The sequence below is a fragment of the Dendropsophus ebraccatus genome, chromosome 4 (assembly GCF_027789765.1).
Source record: "Dendropsophus ebraccatus isolate aDenEbr1 chromosome 4, aDenEbr1.pat, whole genome shotgun sequence".
Classification (NCBI taxonomy): domain Eukaryota; kingdom Metazoa; phylum Chordata; class Amphibia; order Anura; family Hylidae; genus Dendropsophus; species Dendropsophus ebraccatus.
Genome location: NC_091457.1, coordinates 24,241,011 through 24,259,004, shown reverse-complemented (window position 1 = coordinate 24,259,004; position 17,994 = coordinate 24,241,011).

The window sequence follows — 17,994 nt, the reverse complement described above, 5'->3', positions numbered from 1 at the left end:
GATATGGGATAAAGTACCGGCCGGGATAGAGGGAAAGGCTCCCACCCACAGTGATACGGTGCTGAACGTTACACGAGTCAATGGTGGTGTGCGGGGCTGTTCCGCATAGGTTATTATGGTATAAAAACAGACATATTGGTGAAATACGGGTCTTCTGGTGTGATATGAGGGAAATGTAACTTGTGTGTACAATAGGGCTGCATTATAGTCATAGTCAGCCATTGGCACAAGGGGACGTGGGAGCTTATCACATTACAACATGGAGCCTGAGCAATCTATACACATGAGGTGACCACCAAGCCCGATGTGCCTACCCCCTGTTGTTTCTTCAGCATTGAACAAAGTAAGATGGTATGGAAACTGGTAAAGATGGTCTGGTATACCCCTGAGAGGTCAGGCACCCCCTAAGTTGTCCACTACCCCTTAAAGTGGTCCGGTACCATGCAGAGTGGTGGAATGACCCACGGAGTCTGACACCCCACCGAGTGCAGGGCTCTCTTAACAGCATTATGGGCCCCTGGGCAGAGGTGTGAATTGCCCCCCCCCCCATCTTTGCAACCCCGCCCCTAGCCAGTACAATTACATACAATAAAAAAAATACAAATTATTGTTAACATAAACTTTAATTCACAACACAGTCTCTCAGCAGCACAAAAACTAAAAATATCCATGCGTGCATGCCTCACCAAACCAGACCAGGTTGGCTTCAAAGTATCCAAAAAACGCAATGGAGACAGCACTTCCAACAGCAATCTGCAGGGTTTATTTTCACACCAGTGCAATGTTTTGGCAGAGCAGCCTATTTATTTATAGTTTCTTTCAACAAACTAAATTTGCGAGATTTTTTTGTCAGAGAATTCCTTTATAATTGGCTTAAAGTCAATTGTCTTCAGGATGTAATTTTCCATACACATGAGCGAAAGCCAATTCAAACGTTGCTGCCCCATTGTACTGCGGAGCTGATTTTTGATAAGTTTCAGCCTGGAAAATGAACGTTCTCCTGCATAGTTGGTCACCATCATGCACATGAACACTCTGAGTGCAATTTCAACATTGGGAAACAAAGATGTCAAGTTTTCTGAAATTATTTTTCTGTACAATGCAGGAAGAGTATCACAAGTTTCATCAAGAGCAATGTATTGCTTGAGATGTCTACATTCATTTAAAAGGTCTTCGCCATCAAGATCTTCATGATATTTATTAGCAAGATCCTGACATTTTTTGTTTAAGTCATCCGAAGCTATCGTTTTTAATTCACTGAAGAAAGAAAACAGATTTCCAATCACTGAATAAGCTTCTGCACGTTTTGTCAGTTCAGGAATTAGAGAGTCCATAACAGGAAGGAATGTTTCCACCTTAAACTTCTCACTTTTACTGAGAAGTACTTCTTCTTCTGATCCATCATATCTAGTAAGACGAACACTTCGTTTTTGGTCCCGTTTTCTTTTAACTCTCTGAAATCAGGATCTGGGCACCTACTTCTGGCTTTATCTTCATATTCTGTAAACTTTTCTCTAATTTCCTGAAGATAGCTTTTCAAAGACTCAAGAAGATTTGTGGCGACAAGTATGTTTACATCCTCTGACTGCAAAACTTTACTTGTTTTGTCCACTCTTTCAAGAATGTCATTCCAAAGAATTGTGAGGAAGATGGTTTCAAGGTCCTCCATTTTCCCACTCAATCCTTCTGCCTCTCGTCTTGCATTCATTTCTTGTTGAGTGTTAGCAGATACAGAATCCAGTGCATCTTTAATTTTCTCAAAACCACCATATAAAGCATGAACAGCATTATAATGTGATGACCACCTTGTGTCTGACAAACGCTTGACCACAACATCTTTTCCTAAAGATGTTAAAAGAACGTTCCATCGATATGTAGAGGCAGAGAAGAAGGAATACAGATGCTGAACAAAGTCAAAGAATTTAACAGTCTGCATACAACACTCTGCTGCTTTTACTCCGACCAAGTTTAGACTGTGTCCTGCACAGGGGACATAGATAGCGAACTCATTCAGTTGATTTATCCTCGCTTGCAATCCAGAATAACGTCCAGACATATTTGAAGCGTTGTCATATGACTGACCACGGCAGTTTGATAGTGGAATTTTGTTGTGATTAAGGAAGACCACAACAGTATCTGCTAGAGTCTTTGCTCCGTGAGAAAATATGGGGATGAACTTAAGAAAACGTTCTACCGGCCCACATTCTCGAACATAGCGGATTGTAAATGTCAACTGATCTGTGTGTGAGATGTCAGGTGTAGAATCCACACTTATTGAAAAATACTTAGATTCTTTTATTTCTTGAAGAATAAGACACAGAACTTGTTGTCCCATTATATCAATAAATTCCTCACAAACGTTTGCCGACAAATATGATGGGTTTCCCTTTCCTCGATTCCCATGCAGTTTAAGATGTTCTTCTAAAAAAGGGTCAAATTCACTCAACAGCTCTAGAATACCTAAATAGTTTCCATTTTTTGCAGAGCCAATTGTTTGATTTTCTCCACGAAATGCCAAACCTCTGGAAGCAAGAAAGCGAATCACAGAAACAACACGTGTCAACACTTTTTGCCAATACTCTTGCTGTGAGTGATTACTTTGAAGTAGTAAAGTATCTACATTTCCACTTTCTCTATGCCGACTCAGATATGCTGTCATGCACATGTGATGTTCTTCACTATTTTCATGTTGTACAATAACATTGCTGTGTTTCCAATCATTAAACCCTACTGTAGCAAAGGGAGATTCTGTCTTGGAAAACAGGCGACATACAAAACAGTATACACGGCCTTGGGATGGTGAATACAGTAGCCATTCACGTTTTATACTCTCGCCATTCCGCAGATCACGTTTAAACATGTTCTTTGATAAATATCTAGTCTGAGAATTCTCTCTTCCCTCTCCTTTATATACTCTGCGTGAGTTTGAAAGATTTCCATCATGATTCTGACATGATGTTGGCCCGATTCGAATCCAGTAATCTACAGTTTTGGGATTATTAAGGTCCCATAACCCTGGATCTGTGTCCTGGATTTCAAGTTGTTTTGACACTTCACATTCGGATATTTCCTCTTGTGGAATGTCCTCAACAATGGTATCATTACATGTCCCTGCAACTTTGTCTGCTGAAACTGGATGGCTGGATACAGGAGGGGTTGTGGATATGGATGGCATGCAAGGAGCAGTACTAGCGACTGATACTGTACTTGGATTGAAGTTAATTTTGGAAGTTTGCTTGTTTTTTTCTTTCTCCTCTGCAGCTTTTTTTCCCTTTTCTGTGCACCACTTAAAACACTACGCTTCATTTCTGTTATCTCTAAATAAATCAGAACAAAAGAAAAGGTAGGAATACTGATCAGTTGACAATATGAAAAGACAAACACAGCCACATGTCTTTAAGACCCATATCTAGGTTAGGGCTAGTTATGGGTCTTAGAGATGTGATGGTTCATCTTTTCATATTGTCAACTGATCAGTATTCCTAGAGTACTATTGTGGATCTCTGTACATATAGCATTTATTGCACTTGTGTAGTGACACAGTATTGGCCCTTAGGTCTTATTATACCTGAGTAAGGTAATTCCCTCAGGGTCACACAAGTTGGATGAGGTATTTACTGTAGTTGGTGTTTTCCCCACTAGATGTCACTACTGTGTTTGTTGTAACTTATTTCTCTGCACGGCTGAAGGAGCTCAGGGGTTAACTATTTTGTGTCACATGTTGTCTAGTTGTCCACTGGAAGGTGCAGGTGCTTTTCCTTCACTCTTTCTCTTTCTACACACACACACACACACACACACATGCCCCTCCCCCACTACCCCTCCCACCCAGTACAGGGAGCTCTTACACCAAAGCAATGCTCTTAAACCAAGTCAACATTTTGAAAAACTGAGCTCTTAAACCAAGTTACTCTTAAACCAAGGTACCACTGTATACTGTTACTGACTAAATCCAGTGCACCAAGGACAATATTGCGAATAATACCTGTGTATAAGAAAGAAATATCACCTCACCGTGACCAGGACCATTCCCACCACATAAAACAAATATTATCACAACCCCTTCACCACCACCATTACTAAATAACATCCACTGTACAAATACCAGTATCATCCCCATACACTGACCCATTTAGAGGTAGACACCAATGGTACACAGGTTCTGCACACCATATAAGTGATTACAGTGCAGTTAATAATGACTCACAGGTGACGTCTTCTCTGATGGCAGTCGCTCACTTTTCGCTTTCTTCTCCACGTGCCGATCTTTTCCCAGACACAACTCGTCACCACAGAATCTGCGAGACAAACATCTTAGGGTTCTCGCTCATACAGTATAGACATCCTCTGTGCTCCCATATAGTAGTTAAACCCTCTATGTGCATCCATATAGTAGATGGGCCCCCTCTATGTTTCCCCCTGGAAACTGGTGGAAAGCCCCCACCGTTAATATTACCCCCCCCCCCCCCCAATAAATGTAATCCCCCCTGGAAGATCCCCACCATTCATAGTAACCCCCCCCCCCATAAATCTTATCCCCCTGGAAAGCCCCCACCATTCATAGTAAACCCCCCCCCCCCATAAATCTTATCCCCCTGGAAGGTCCCCACCATTCATAGTAACCCACACACCCTCATAAATCCATAAATCTTATCCCCCTGGAAGGTGTCCCAACCATTCATAGTAACCCCCCCCCCCCCCCATAAATCTTATCCCCCTGGAAAGCCCCCACCATTCATAGTAAACCCCCCCTTCCCCATAAATCTTATCCCCCTGGAAAGCCCCCACCATTCATAGTAAATCCCCCCGCCCCCATAAATCCATAAATCTTATCCCCCTGGAAGGTGTCCCCACCATCCATAGGAACCCACCCACCCCCATAAATCCATAAATGCTATCCCCCTGGAAGGTCCCCACCATTCATAGCCCCCCCCCATAAATGTTATTCCCCTGGAAGGTCCCCACCATTCATAGGAACCCACCCACCCCCATAAATCCATAAATGTTATCACCCTTGAAGTTCCCCACCATTCATAGCCCCCCCTCCACCCCCATAAATGTTATTCCCCTGGAAGGTCCCCACCATTCATAGGAACCCACCCACCCCCATAAATCCATAAATGTTATCACCCTTGAAGTTCCCCACCATTCATAGCCCCCCTCCACCCCCATAAATGTTATTCCCCTGGAAGGTCCCCACCATTCATAATAACCCCCCCAATAAAATCCCCCTGGAAGGTCCCCACTCTTAATAGGACCCCCCCCCCCCCTCAACCTGGGCTGGACAACATCACCCCCACCCCCATATACTCACCTAGTACTCTCTGTCAGGCAGCGGCTTCCCGCACAGCTCCTCTTCTCCCCGCTGCGAGGTTGTGACGTCACCAGCGCGCGGGAGGCCGGAAGCAGACAAGGCAGACAGCCAATGGGCTGTCTGCTATCAGTGCGCCTGGGATTCCCATTTGTCGGCATCCCCCTCCTTCTCCTCCGGGCCTGACGCTGGGGGGTGTCGTGCGGCTGCAGGCGCTGGAGGGACGCTGCGCTGGGGGGTGGCGACATCAAGGAGGCAAACATCAGCCCCCTCCTCCGGCCTGTTGCAGGGCGGAACGGCCAGCCGCTGCGGGCCTGAAGCCTTTAACCTGCAGCTGGGGGAGGGAGAATATGCAGCCGGAGTCCGGACACAGGGTAGGCGGCCGCTGCGGCCCTAAACCTGCGTCGGGACTGCGTGGGTGCGGCCCATTGTAACTTAGGAATACCGGCAGGGCAGCTGGGCAGGGCCATCTTACCCAGGCAGGGGCCCCCTAGGACGCAAGGGCCCCCGGGCAGCCGCCTACCCTGCCCAATGGGTAAGACGGCCCTGACCGAGTGGTCTGGCACCTGGTATTCTGTAATGTGGTCCGGCATCCTATAGAGTGGCCTTGTATCACACAGTGGACTGACATCTGGAAAAACGAACTGCTACCCCACAAAGTGATCTTGCTGAGTTGCTCAATACCCATTAAAAGTGTCCTGGAACTTTGCAGAGTGGTGTGACACCTTGTAGAGTGGGCCAACACCTGCTATATAGTCTGACACCCCGTAGAGTGGTTCGGCATTCCCCAGAGTGGACTGACTGACTTCCTGCAAAGTGATCTGATACCCTACAACAGTCATGTCAAAATCTGGCCCGCTGGCCAAATATGGCCCAACATCATTTTTGGCCCGCCAGGCAATTTAGAGTTTTAATTACATCTGGCCTGCCATGGGCCATGCTACTATAAACGAGACTATGGGGGAGGACTGGCTGCTATATGAGACTATGGGGAGGGCTGGCTACTATATAGGAGACTATGGGGAGAGCTGGCTACTATATAAGAGACTATGGGGTCGGGCTGGCTGCTATATAAGAGACTACAGGGGAGGGCTGGCTACTATATAAGAGACTATGGGGGAGGCTGGCTATTATATATGAGACTATGGGGCAGGGCTGGCTACTATATGAGGCTATGGTGGGTGGGTTGGCTACTGTAGGAGACCATTGGGGAGGGCTGGCTTCTATATAAGAGACTATGGGGGAGAGCTGGCTACTATATGAGACTATTGGGGAGGGCTGGCTACCACATGGGTTGGGGCTTATTCATATCATAGCATTTTATCATGTCGTTTATCATAGTGCACAGTGCTGGGGGACGCACACCATTAACAGTGCCAGGACCACAGCATTCGCACTTCAATAATTATAAAGGTTGGCCCACGACTTTGTCCAATTTTTTAATTTTGGCCCACTGTGTATTTGAGTTTGACACCCCTGCCCTACAAAGTGATCTGGCATCTTGCTGCGTTTTTTAATACCCAATAAAAGTGGTCTGGCACCACACAAAGTGATGTGACACCTTGCTGAGTAGTCTAGAACCCCGAAATACTCGTCCGGTCCCTGTTAAATGGTCCGACACCCCCCCAAAGAGTGGCCTAGCATCCTACAGAGCATCCTTTGATCCCACAGAGTGGACAGACATCCCACAAAGGTATTTTTTTTATTATTATTTTATTAATTTTTATAATAAAACATACAAAAGTATTGGGAAAAGTGCAAATGTCCATAAGTAGAAAAGAAACTGTGTACGGCAGGCACAGGGAGTAGATGTGTCAACAAATGTGTAATAAATATACAATACAATAAATCCCTCTTCAACTTTAACCCCTTAACGACATCGGGCGTAAACTTACGCCCTCGCGCCCTGGTACTTGGCGCATCAGGGCGTATATTTACGCCCGATGTTTCCCCGATCGCTGCGTGTTCGCACACAGCGATCGGGGAAGATGGCCTGCTATAAATCATAGCAGGCCATCCAGGGCCGGCGTTAGGGGGGGGCAAGCAGGGCAAATGCCCAGGGCCCCCATCCCCCAGGGGCCCCCTACCGCAGTTCCAGTGGAGAGGAGAGCACAGACAGGGTCCTGCAGTGTCTGGCAGTGATCCCTGGCTGCTGCTATCAGGGGTCACGCAGAGGCTGCAGGACGCTGGGCTCCGTGTCTGCTCCCCCTCCCTCCAGCTCCTCTCACTGCACGTGACTTCCTGCTCTGGTGTGGAGCTGTCGGGACGATGGAGGAGAGGGCTGCCGGGTGAGGATGACTGCCTGCTGCTGCTGCTAAGGAACATGAGGGGGATTCACCACTACAACCAGCATGCTAGAGGGAGTAAGTATACTGTGTATGTAGTGTGTAATGTGTATGAATGTAGGTGTATAATGCAGGAATGCAGTGTGTGTTACATGTCCTGTGTATAGTGTGTGGACTGGATGGTTTGTATCTGTATAATGTGTTTTCATGGGTGTGTGAGTGTGTGTGTGTGTGTGTGTGTGTATATATATATATATATATATATATATATATATATAATGGTGTGTGTGTATATATATATATATATATATATATATATAATGGTGTGTGTGTATAAGCACTGCTGACTCCAAGTGTTGAGGTGAATAGACTGTATATAGGAGCTGCAGCCATTCTCCGGCCTCATCAGTCCTATGTAATTGCTGCAGCTCCTATGCATAGTGTATGATGACATCACTAAGGCAATACGGTGTATTTTATTGAGAAAAAAATAAGGTGGTATTCAGTCTTTAGGTGGTGGTCACTGTATGGTGGTAATATTGGTCTGTATATAGTGTCATTATGTGGTGGTCACTGTATGGTGGTAATATTGGTCTGTATATAGTGTCATTATGTGGTGGTCACTGTATGGTGGTAATATTGGTCTGTATATAGTGTCATTATGTGGTGGTCACTGTATGGTGGTAATATTGGTCTGTATATAGTGTCATTATGCAGTGGTCACTCTATGGCGGTATTATTGGTCTGTATATAGTGTCATTATGCAGTGGTCACTCTATGGCGGTAATATTGGTCTGTATATAGCGTATATATATACACTCATTACTGCCATAGATTGACTACCACGTAATGACACTATATACAGACCAATATTACCGCCATACAGTGACCTACACATAATGACTCTATATACACACTATATACAGACCAATAGTACAACCATAGAGTGATCACCCACATAATATTGGTCTGCATACAGTGTATATAGAGTCATTATACAGGGGTCAGTCTATGGCAGTAATATTGGTCTGTATATAGAGTCTTTATGCAGTGGTCAGTCTATGGCGGTATTATTGGTCTGTATATAGTGTCATTATGCAGTGGTCACTCTTTGGCATTAATATTGGTCTGTATATAGCGTATATATAGAGTCATTATTGCCATAGATTTACTACCACATAATGACACTATATACAGTACAGCCACAGTACAGTATATATAGTACAGCCATAGAGTGATCGCCACATAATATTGGTCTGCATACAGTGTATATAGAGTCATTATACAGGGGTCAGTCTATGGCAGTAATATTGGTCTGTATATAGAGTCATTATACAGGGGTCAGTCTATGGCAGTAATATTGGTCTGTATATAGAGTGTATATAAAGTCATTATACAGGGGTCAGCCTATGGCAATAATATTGGTCTGTATATAGCGTATATAGCGTATATAGCGTAGAGTCATTACTGCCATAGATTGACTGCCACATAATGACTCTATATATACACCATATACACCAATAGTACAGCCATAGGGTGACAGCCACATAATATTGGTCTGTATACAGTGTATATACAGTCATTTATTATACAGTGGTCAGTCTATAGCGGTAATATTGGTCTGTATATAGTGTATATAGAGTCATTATGCGGTGGTCACTCTATGGCGGTAATATTGGTCTGTATATAGTGTATATAGAGTCATTATGGGGCGGTCACTTTATGGTGGTAATATTGGCCTATATATAGTGTGTTTTCTTCAATAACGGTATGGAGGTAATATTTGGTCCTGATTATAGTGATTTTTTTAAATTTATTTTTTTAAAGCAATTCATATAAATAGTTCTTGTATTTCCACCACTAGCGGGCAGTCCTGACATTTAGCGGCAGTCCTGGCATGTAGGGGCAGTCCTGGCATTTAGCGGCAGTCCTGGCATGTAGTGGCAGTCCCAGAATGTAGCGGCGGTCCTGACATGTAGGGGCAGTCCCAGAATGTAGCGGCGGTCCTGACATGTAGGGGCAGTCCCGACATGTAGAGGCGGTCCCGACATGTAGGGGCGGTCCCGACATGTAGCTGCGGTCCTGACATGTAGCTGCGGTCCCGGCATGTAGCGGTAGTCCTGACATGTAGCGGCATGTAAACTTCTGAACTGAGTAAGGGCCCTAATACATGGAGCGAAAATTGTCCGAATCAGGACGCTATCGCTCTGTGAGGACACTGGGTAACATGATCAGGTAGTATATATCACAGACAAGGCCTGAGGACACCGGGGAACATGATCAGGTAGTATATATCACAGACATGGCCTGAGGACACCGGGGAACGTGATCAGGTAGTATATATCACAGACAAGGCCTGAGGACACCGGGGAACATGATCAGGTAGTATATATATCTTTATCGTTTACTATATACAGCAAGGATTGCACACCCATCACTAATGATATACTGTATATATACACATAGGGGGAGATTTATCAAACATGGTGTAAAGTGAAACTGGCTCCGTTGCCCCTAGCAACCAATCAGATTCCACCTTTCATTTCTCAGATTCTATGTAGGTGGAATCTGATTGGTTGCTAGGGGCAACTGAGCCAATTCTTCTTTACACCAGTTTGATAAATCTCCTCCATAGCTTTTGCTGTAGTAGGCTCTCTAAGCGAGCTCCATTCTACCAGATTGGCGCTCACTTCTGCAGAATATCAGGCCGTGTAATACGGCCTTAAAAGTGGCCGTATGCTTCCAATAACTGCTGGCTGAACATTCCTTCAGCTGACAATTATCTCTCCCATCTGGTCCCGTCCTCCCCATACACAGAAATTTGGCACATCTGAGTGTTCCTGTGTTCTCTATGAGAGGGTAAAGCCATAGCCATACAGATCTGATGGCGGCTTATCTCTCTTAGAACAAAGAGGTTGGGCATTGATTTTCCATCAAGCTTGATCCCCTATGTCCACTGATATCATCTGTCAGAGGACTGTCCAGAGAGCCCCATACACCTTACACTGATGGCCGAACCCACCAGGAGCAACAGGTACCACCAACAAAAGAGTAAAATGTATGGGGACCTTAAATTGTTGCTAAAATATTTCAGCATTTGGGGCCCCACCTTTAACTTTGCCCAGGGCCACATCTAGTCTAAAACCGGCCCTGAGGCCATCTTAGCTTCACGGCACGGGGGGTGGTTAACACCCCCCGTGCTTACGATCGCCGCTATAGGCTGATCAATTGAGATCAGCCAATAGCGGCGATCGGAACCTTTCCGGGTCATCGGCGACTCGATGACCCGGAAAAAAATGGCGGTCGGTGCTGTCCGAGGACGGCACCGACCGCCATTACTGTAAAAAGTAATGGTGATCGCCGGTGGCACGGCGATCAGAGTCCCACAAAATAGTAAATACCTGCCCTGGACCCCTCAGCTAGGTAGCCGAGGGGTCCAGAGCAGGTATTTGTACATTACTCACCTGTCCCGGGCTCCTGATCGGCGTCTTCCGGGTTTGCGGCGTCCTCGTCTTCGTTCGGGTCTTCGGCTTCCTCCGTGACGTCACGTTCGGCTTCTCTCGGCTATTTTCGGCTCCAGCGTCCGCTTTTTCCGTATTTTGCGCTCTGCTGCCCTCTAGCGGCTGATATGTGTAATACACTTATCAGCAGCTACAGGGATGTTCAGAATGTAGAAAAAGTTTTTTTTTTTTTTTTCAAATTTTTTTTGTTCTATTTTCCGCACTCTATCGCCGCTGAGTGTTGATCAGCATCGCACGAAAGTGCGCTGCTAATCAGCAACTCCTCCTTTTTGGCGAAGGGTGTTTTCTTTCTATATTCTACTGCCACGGTCTGCTGATAAGTGCCGCACATAAGTGCAGCATTTATCAGCAACTCCTTTGTTGGCGTAGTTTTTTTTTTATACTTACTGTAAAAAAACACGTAAAAAACACTACATTACACCACACTACATTGAATAAAGTTTGACACTACACCACTACATACCCCATATACCAATCCCCATATAAAGATGGCCCCCAGGGTGTTTTCGGCGTCAGAGGGATACGTTATTGCCTCCGACACCGAAACAGCCAGTGAGGATGAATGGGGGGATCCTTCTTTCCTCCATTCATCCTCATCGTCCTCATCATCCAGTGACGTGTCTGGGGGTAGCGTAGCGTACGCTGCCCCCCAGACACGTCTTTTCCGCCAGTACCGTCCCAATAAGAGATGACGGTATGGAGTGAAATTCTACACACTCTGTGAGAGTACCTCAGGGTACACTTACAGATTTAGGGTACGTGCACACTGCGGAATGGTGAAGGATAACCCTTTGTACATTCCGCAGCTGGCACCCGCCGGCGGACTGATGCGGGCGCATGTCTCTACCCGTGTCATAGACTCCATGTTATGCACGGGCGGATTCCATCGTCCGTCCAAAGAATGAATACGTTGGACAGAGAGCGGAATCCGCCCGTGCATAGAATGGAGTCTATGACATGGATGGAGACGTGCGCCTGCATCACTCCGCCGGTGGGTGCCAGCTGTGGAATGCACGAAGGGTTATCTGTCGCGATTCCGCAGTGTGCACGTACCCTTAGAGTGTATGAAGGAAGGGACACCCGAATGCAGCCCCCAGATGCCCCCTGCCCCCCCATCCTCGGAGTTAGTGGAAAGATCGTCCGGGAACTGATCTTCCCACTGCTGGATAAAGGTCACCACCCGTACGGGGATAACTTTTATATCAGCACCCCCTCTTCCGGTCCCTCGCTGCCTGAGCTACTGTAGCTTGCGGCACGATCCGAAAATATCAGAAGTAGTAATAGCGCCCTAATATTTAGCAGCCATGGAGCGGACCCAGCGCTTCTGGATATGAAGGACCCCGTATCGCACCAGGACAACATTTTCCAGGTGACGTCCCCCACACTGGAAAACAGGAGACCCCAGAAGAAGTGCAGAGTGTGGCGTAACAGGGGGATCAGGAAGGATGCCATTTTCCAGTGTGACGCCTGTCCTGATCACCCCGGCCTCTGCATACTGGATCGCTTCTAGGCGCACCACACGTCACTGGGGTTCTACATTATCTAAATTCTGTCCCTTACTCCTATTTCAGGGGTCACGTTGATCCAGGGATTATTCTGATCGCCATTATGGAGTCGGGAAGGAATTTTTCCCCTGTGATGAGGCTACTGTCGTCTGCCTCACGAGGGTTTTTTGCCTTCCTCTGGATCAACACAGGTTGAATTTGATGGACACCTGTCATTTCCAACCTTATAAACTAATAATTGGCCTAATACCCCCAAATAAATTAGAATTGTCCCTTTTACCCAGCTAAGTAGGTATGGCCGCCATTCCCATTAGAGGATGCCATGATGCAATTATAAAGCCTCTGTGCGGCCAGGACAGTAGAAACCCCCGACAAGTGACCCCATTCTGGAAACTACACCCGATAAGGAATCTAACAAGTGGGGCAGCGGGGATATGGCCCCCTGGTGACGGCCACATTTGGGACGTGAAAATGAAAAAAATTGTATTTTTTATTTTCTCGGCACATGTTCTACGTAAGTGACTGTCACCAGTGGGGTCCATATCCTCACTGCACCCCTTGTTAGATTCCTTATGGGGTGTAGTTTCCAGAATGGGGTCACTTGTCAGGGGTTTCTACTGACCTGGCAGCACAGGAGCTTTGTAATTGCGACATGGCCTCCATCCTCCATTCCAGCCTCTAAATGGCGCTCTGTCCCTTTGGTGGCTTGCCCTGTGCCCATATAGCACATTATGCCCACATGTGGGGTATTTTCGTACTCAGGGGAAACTACCCTACACGTTTTGTGTTCATTTTCTTTTTTAACCCCTTGTGGAAATGGAAAAAAATCAAGGCTAGACCAACATTTAGTGTAATTTTTGTAAAATTTTTACTCTAAATCATTAATCTTGTCATGATTTTTTCATTTTCACAAGGGGTTAAAAGATAAAAAAAAACATTTAATGTGTAGCGCAATTTTCCCTGAGTACGGAAATACCCCACATGTGTACATAAAGCACCATTCGGGTGCAGGGTAAGCCTCCGAAGGGAAGGAGCGCCATTTGGTTTTTGAAGGCTGGATTTGGATCGAATGGATTTCGAGGGGCCATGTTGCATTCAAAAGGCCCCTGTATTGCCAAGACAGTTGAAACCCCCCACAAGTGACCCCATTATGGAAACTGCACCCCTCAAGGAATGTATCAAGGGGTGTAGTGAGCATATGGACCCCACTGGTGACGGACACAAATGTGGAACAATGTGGCGTGAAAATGAAATATTAAATTTTTTACACTATAATGTTGGTTTAGCCTTGAATTTATCATTTTCACAAGGGGTTAAAAGAGGAAAAAAAACCCAAAATGTGTAGAGCAATTTCCCCCGAGTCCGTAAATACCCCACATGTGGACATAAAGCGCCATGTGGGTGCAGGGCAAGCCTCCGAAGGGAAGGAGCGCCATTTGGATTTTGGAGGTTGGATTTGGCTAGAATGGATGATGAACGCCATGTCGCATTTACAGAGCCCTTGTGCTGCCAAAACACTGGAAACCCCCCCACAAGTGACCCCATTCTGGAAACTGCACCCCTCAGGGAATCTAACAAGGGGTGCAGTGAGGATATGGACCCCTTGATGACGGGCACATTTGTGCCATGAAAGTGAAAAAATGAAATTTTTCACTTTCACGTCACATTGTTCCACATTTGTGCCCGTCACCAGTGGGGTCCATATGCTCACTGCACCCCTTGTTAGATTCCTTGAGGGGTGTAGTTTCCAGAATGGAATCACTTGTGGGGGGTTTCCAGTGTTTTGGCAGCACGAGGGCTCTGTAAATGCGACGTGGCCCTTGAAATCCTTTCTAGTGAAATTCAGCTTCCAAAAGCCAATTGGCGCTCCTTCCCTTCGGAGTCTCGTCCTGCGCCCCCTTGGCACTTTATCGCCACATGTGGGGTATTTCCGTACTCGGGAGAAACTGCGCTACACATTTTTTGTCTTTTTTTCCCTCTTATCCCTTTAAGAAAATGAAAAATTGAAGGCTAGAACAACATTTTAGTGTAAAAATTTTTTTTTTCTTTTTTCAAGCCATATTGTTCTGAAAATCTGTGAAGCACCTGTGGGGTCCAGATGCTCACCGCACCCCTTGTTACATTCCTTGAGGGGTGTAGTTTTCTAAATGGTGTCCCTTTAGGGGTGTTTTTTAGGTTTTGGCACCCCAGAGCCTCTGCCAACCTGAAGTGGTACAGTCAAAAATGACCAAATATAACGGAGGCGTTGAAATTCACTAGGCGCTCCTTTATATCTGAGGCTTGTGGTTGCGTCAAATAGCGCAATAGGGTCACATATGGGGTATTTCTATAAACTGCAGAAACGGGACAATAATTATTGGGGTGCATTTCTCTGGTAATAGGTTTATAATTATGAAAAATATTGGATTACAATAAAATCTCTGCACAGAAAATTTAAATTTTCAAATTCCTTACACACTTAGCTTTTATTCCTGTGACTCCCCTAAAGGGTTAAAACACTTTCTGGATATGCTTTTACAGAGTTTGGGGGGTGCAGTTTCTGAAATGGGGTGCTTTGTGGGGCTTTCTAACATACAGGCCCCTCAAATACACTTTCAACCTGAACAGGTCCCTAAAAATATCTGATTTTGAAATTTTACTGAAAATTTGGAAATTTGCTGCTAATGTTTTAAGCTTCCTATCGTCTAAAAAAAATGAAAGATCGTTTAATAAATGCCACCAACATAAAGTAGACATGTTGCTAATGCTATTTAATATATAATTTATGTGGTATAACCACTTTCTGCAAAAAAGTTTCAAAGTTGGAAAAATGCATTTTTTCACATTATTTGGTTTTTTTTCATAAAGATTTGTTATGAGTATCGACTCCAATTTACCAGAAATGTAAAGTACAATATGTCACGAGAAAACAATCTCAGAATCAGCCGGATAGGTAAAAGCATCCCGAAGTTATTAATGAATAAAGTGACACTGGTCATATTCATAAAATTTGTCTCTGTCATTAAGGCCATTTCAGGCTCTGTCCTTAAGGGGTTAAATACAATGTGTCAGTCAGTTGAAATCCTAATGTACTGAGACAACAAAAGGAAAGCACTATGCTCAAATTGCAGTTGAGGGTGAGGCATGGAAGTCTCTCCATTTGGCCTAGTTCTTTTCCAATTTCGGTAGAGAGCCCTGCTTTATGGCAATGGACCTCTCCATTTGGTAGTTAAATTGTACTGTGGCCACAATCTTTTCTAATTTCGTTTTTTGCTTGCTTTTCCATTTTTTTTCTATGCAAGTGCGGGAGACCCATCAAAATATGTAAAGCTACTGTGAGATCCGATTGATGCCAATCCTCCATGTCTAACGCTAACAATGCTACGCCAGGGCTCCAAGTAATTCCAATGAGGAGGAGTCTTTCCAACAAAACTGAAATGCTGTGCCAGAATGGTTTAATTGAAGGACAATCCCACCAATTATGCATTATATTGCGTTATATGTTCCTCTGACATCTCCAACAACCTGGATATATTTTGGAGAGACGATAAGGTGTTAAGTACCAGCAGTATAGCAATTTGCGCAATGCTTCTAAAGGCCCTATTCCACCAACAGATCTGACGACAGATTATCTACCAAAGATTTGAAGCCAAACCCAGGAACAGACTATAAACAGAGATCAGGTCATTAAGGAAAGACTGTATTTCTCCTCTTTTCAAATCCACTCCTGGCTTTGGCTTCAAATCTTTGGCAGATAATCTGTCGTCAGATCTGTTGGTGGAATAGGGCCTTAAGTGATTAATGCACAAACCCACAAAGGGTTCTGATACCTTGCCAAGTGGCCTATCACCTTGCTAAGTTATCCAATACCCATTAAAAGAGGTCAAAGTGGTCCAAAACCATCTACAGGGTGGAATAGCAACCCACAGAGGGCAAGAGAGAGGACTAAAATCCCATAAAGTGGTCTGACAACCTGCAAAGTCATCTGGCAGAAAGGTCTGGCACCCAGAAAAATGGCCTGACATCCCTCTGAGTAGTTTGGCATCACGCAGAATGGTCTGGCACCTAGAAGAGTGATCTAAAATCTCACAGAATAGTAACACAGCAGAGGTTTAGTACAAGAGACTGTCTAGCTGTCTCCTAATTTGATGCTAGAGGTGCCACGTACTGCTAAAAAGGGGCTAGGGAAGCAAGGAATACAGAGAGCAAGTGTGAAAAATAGAATGTGGTGTAAACTGCCCATAGCAACTAATAGCTCAGCTTTCTGCTCTGGTAAGATAAAAACTGAGCTGTGACTGGTTGCTCTGGGCAATTTACACCAGTTACTATTATACAGTTTGATAAATGTGGAGCTTTATGTGATGTGCCTGCCTCCTTGGATGTAGCTATAGAGTCAGCCATTACATTAAAACTAATTTTCCAGCAGGTTGCATGACCTATTTGTAAGGTATCATTACACATCTCTGCTTGTCCTCATTATAGTGCTATCTTTAGCCATAGTATAACTATAAATGCAGTTCATGATTATAATAAAAACGTGCACTCTATTGGCTGAGCAGGCGACTCTTTGTGCATGAAAACAAAAGATAACCCCTGTGTTTCAAACAATATGTATTTTTTCACAAAGATTAAAAAAGAATAAGCATCCCAGAATTTATGAGTAACAAAATACCCTTGATGTAGTCATTAACTACTCACAATAACAGTATTCTTGCGGCTGTGTGCTAGGCAAGACTAAAGGAATTTTTAATAGTACTTACATTAACTGGGTCTACCCTTCTGGAGCACCTCTCAGGAAAAAGAACATGCCTATTTGAAAGAAAACACCATGCCATACTTTCATTTCAATTCTGATGGCCTAATTCCTACACTGGCGTGTTTTTAACCTTGATATTTTAAGATGCCTTAAAATAAAGAATTACTATTTTTATTAAAGAGCTGGAGACGATTTTTTCTTTTTTTCATTGGACTCTATGGGACACGGCCCGCAATATTGAGTCTCCCGTGCTCTGGATCAGGAGAGCGACTCACACTATTGGAGCAAGCATGGTGAGCTGATTGAAGTGTTCCTTTTTTCTATGGTTAATTCCTACACTCCATGGAATGCTAGGCCATTCAAGCATGTTTCCCTTAAATTCACGGAAAAGATTGCTTGAGGTGAGACGGACGGTTGGCTTCTTATCTCAACAAGAAGCTTTGCATGGATACTATTTGCCGGATATCTGGATTCAAAGTCCAGAGTGCTAACCGTTACACCATGGAACCCCAAGGCTGATGACCTGGACGACTTTTTTTCGATCTGGTCTTGAATGATGTTGAAAACAGGCTTAAAAAAAAGTACAGTTAAAACACAGAGATGTAAAACAATAGCAACTTAAAGTCAATGGTGCTGA